A 4,379-nucleotide genomic window follows, 5' to 3' on the forward strand; every position below is an offset into this window, starting at 1 on the left:
GGTATTAGATATACAACACTAAAATATATACTGGCGTCTCCGTAGCCAGGTGGGAAGGAGCAGCAGTGCGTACCACACGCTTCTTGATTAGACCGGGGTTCGAGCCCGTCACCACCAAATATGGAGGATGCGGAAAGGTCAAGGAATGACCACCGCATATTCCGGAGCAATATGGCCTTAGTTGCTAATGCTCCTAAAAACCAAACAACAACTAAAATATATTCTACACTCCTATCACAGTAAATGCCACCGTAAAATGCAACTGTAAATGCCACTGCTGCATATCGCAATATACGTTTACAGGGTAAAACCACTTTAAGGTATTATGGAAATTTTAAACTGAAACAATTTTAATGAAATTCGTGTGCACAATTATTTTAAACTGACGAAATTTTTATCAACCGAAAACCTTGGGATTGACTTTCTTGTAGGAAGTAAATATAAAGTATTTTTATAAATGTAATTCATTTCACAACTGTCATTGTGATCAATTTGAAATCAATTTTAAACTTGAATTTATCAGGCGAAACCTGATAAATTCAAGTTTAAATACAAATTTCATATGGAATTGGTAAATTGTTTTCTGTTGGGTGCCATTTTTTATATGAAAAAAAAAAAAAAAAAATATATATATATATATATATAATAAATTTGCAGCCATTGTCAATCCACTGCAGGATAGAGGTCTCCTTAATAAGTCATGTTGAGGGAAAAAGACCATAATCTGCCACACTGTTCCAGTGCGGATTGACAGAGTGGCCATATTTAGCAGTCAGGGACTTGAACCCCAGTCTACTCAAAGAGCGTGTGTATTGCACTCCGGATCCTGATTAAGTCATCAACCTGATTAAGTCATCCAGATCCTGATTAAGTCAGGAGCGGGAGTGCAATCTAAAACTTATAAATAAGATTTAGTTAATTCTTGCAACAGCTTAGAATAATGTAAAACAATCCTTCTATCCAAGGGGAGAGGGTAAGGGAAAGCAGGACAGCTCCCCTGGCTGGATTGCTGCCATAAATTATAAAACAAAAAAAAACAAAATGAGCTGGAGGGAAATGCACCCCCATAAGGCTGATTTTGGGCCTGTGCTAGCTCTAGATTTCTCTTTCTACACCCACCTAAGCAAAGGTTGTTTGGGGGGAAGGGGTAGGAATGGTTTTGTAAAGAAACTGCTTTAATAATCATCAAACTTTATTTACATTGCAAACTTTTTAAGGAAAATATTCCTAATAACAAGTTTGAAATTAATAATAATAATAACTATTACACGTGCAATACTATCACGTACCATAAGCATATCATCTGCTTGAAGCACTTCGGTAAGTAACCTTAGGACTGTCCAAAATTAAATAAAACAAACCGTCCAAGTAACCTGTAGTTCCTGTGGCAATAACAATTACAGATCTAAGCCCACTGTTATCAAGAACAAGTCAGTCTTAGGTCACTGTTACAAGAAGAACAGAACGTGGTGTAAACAGGACATGAAGTGAGGGGGGGGGGGATGGATGCTCCACTTCAGACAACGGCATGGAATATTATTCCTCTTCTAAAGAATAGGAAATTTTATCCGTATGAGCACGGTCTACAGAGGAACTTACCACAGTTTCTTTCACGGTCCGTATTAGAAAAAAATAAATAAATAAATAACTCATCGTGATCCGGATCTCTTTTTTTTACAAAAATGTAATAAAATGTCAAATCGATATTATCTACTATTTCCTCTTATTACAGAATTACACCTATTTATTATTATAATATATCACAAAGAAAAGGACATAGTCTGACGTATGATTCATTTTAAATGCCACACGTGAAATTAAAAAATAGAATAATTTCTCATACAAACAAATTAAACCCCCTGCACCACCCGTGACGGGACTAATTGTATGTATATCATGCTGCAATTAAAGATTTTATTCTATTATTCTATATTCATTTTAGTTCGGATCACTCATGTCCTTCAAAAATTGTTGGCGATCCACCAGTTGGTGACCTCTGGCCTATAGCGCTGATGGCAAACTTATCCGAAAACAGCACTTCTTTGCTTATTTATGATGATGTAGACAAAACCATAACGAATAATGCACTGATAACGCCAATAATTTTGAAATTTATTGAAAATGAAATTTATTTGAAAATTTAAGAACAAACCAATCTTTAACTAAAAGCAAAGAAAGAAAAGACAATGGTAAACAAAAGAATGGACACGGAGTGCTAAATATTCAAGAGTGTGTGTGTGTGTGTGTGTGTTGAGTTAAAAACGTACTAGGTGAAGGGATGTTCGCATATAAATGTCCCACAAAGACAAATTTAAGAGCATGTTGTGTCTTGAGTTTATAACAAGGATTTTACTTTAAAAAAGACAGCAATAAACTGTCATCATGTTTTTCGTTCAATTTGCCTTCCTTCTCCTTTAACCCTTGTTATAATCTCTCAAACTATTCCATGTACACATAACGAAAATTTTCTGGAAAAAATAGTCTACTTGGAAGTGAAAGAAATGTCAGGCCGGGCACTGAGCCTATTGGTAACTCTCTAGGAGGCATCAGGATCGGTGTATAATCTCGCTGCCTCTACTTTACAGATGACCCACTGTGGTTAAGTTGTATAGAGAATGGTACTGAACGAATCAAACCCCCTCCCGCCGACAGAAATGTAAAGGATTACGCAAGGTGGACTTTGGGGCGAATGAATGAGGCAGCGAGTTGTACGGGCTCAGCAGCAGATCACTGTGCGACAGTTCACATTGTAATATAATACGGAGAATTCAAGAGCAATGTCCCAAATGATGCTGAGCCACAAATTCAGACATGGGATTCCACAGCAGACGGCCAAAGAGGCACCCTCTCCTCACTGCTGATCATCGTCGACGGCGAATACTGTAGTGTAAACAACACGCTGGTTGGATGCTAGTCGATTGGAAACGAGTGTGCTGGTCGGATGAGTCCAAATACCAGTACAACATTCCGACGGACGCCTTCATGTGTGGCGCAAGCGACACGAATCCATGGACACCATATGCATGTTCCCCACTATCCAAGCAGCTGGCGGTGGTTGCTCAATATGGGGCATGTTTTGCTGGAAAGAACTGGAACCTCCTGGTGTGTATGGATCAAAATTTCTTCTATATACCCATTTATGTAATGTGTTTGTAAATTGCGTGTGTTCTCTGGTCGATTTGTCTGTTTTGCTGGCCAATCCCTCCAGTTTCGGGGGATGAGGACCTTGTTTTCTACTCCTAAGACCGATTAACTCAGCCACGGAGTGAAAAAAGCCCATTAAATTTCCTCGCGAAATCGACGGGATTCGAACACGGCCCTTTTCCACCCGGCGTGGGGAGGACAATGACGATATCACTGTGCCACCTGCTCAGACACTGATGAAGTATAGGTATAGGTAGGTATAAGTATGTTGAGGGTCTGACGGCTCCGGGGATTTCTCCCATCTCCGCGTATGTTCTATGTATCGAGTGACAGTAAACTGTCTATGCCAGAGGTTTAAAAATAATGAATGGGTCATGTGGTATGTAGTTTGTGTACCCATTGTTCATCCGGCCTGTGGGCCGCCGGGCCCCCAGTGGGACCTGGTGTTACCATACCTAGCGACGGGGACGCCGGCCGGGTGTACCAAGAGACTAATTATACTCTGGCAGGTCCTGCCACTTACTTTCCTGGGATTTCGGTGACTAGGACCTAAAATAAAGGTTGGAGTTATCGCTGTTGATTTAAGTAAAATTGCATTTAGAAAGCGCTGCGTGGGGTTTTACGCTGAAATAACTATTTCTAGAGAGTCTAAAAGGTCGGGCAACATTTGATGTGATTTAAATTTGGATATGTGGGGCAGTCGCTGTACAAGAGAAAGTGTTGGGAGGGGAGGGTGAAGACTGGGGGATGAAATAGGAAGAAGAGGGGTCGGATAGGGAGGTGACCCCCATTTTCAGTGGGGCATGCCCATGCCCCACCAGAGTGAAAATATGGGGAGGCGAGGAGAGTAGAAGAGCAAATACCCCCTCCCCCCCTCCCCGAAAAAAAAAAAAAAAACCGCACAAGGGAGTGCAGTTTTGGGTCAACAGTAGGCCATCCAAATCATCCTAAAGTCTTGTCTTTCTGTGGTATGGTGAGTTTTTTTTTATTTTTAATTTTTACTTGTTTGACCTCCTGCATTATTTCTAGTCGGGTTGCCTTTGGTGTATTTCTATCATTTTTTCCTTCTAGAAAATAGATCCTGGACATATTGACTGAGTGCCTTGTAGTCCTCTTGAGTGTCTAGCAGTCTGTGTGCTTTGTTGTCTGGGATATATTGGATTGACGTTATTAGGCGTAGTCGCAGGTCGTCATACAAATCGCACTCAAACATTAAGTGTCTCCAGGACTCCGGG

Source organism: Mastigoproctus giganteus, chromosome 9 (genome assembly GCF_048544385.1).
Source record: "Mastigoproctus giganteus isolate SK-2022 chromosome 9, ASM4854438v1, whole genome shotgun sequence".
Lineage (NCBI taxonomy): Eukaryota > Metazoa > Arthropoda > Arachnida > Uropygi > Thelyphonidae > Mastigoproctus > Mastigoproctus giganteus.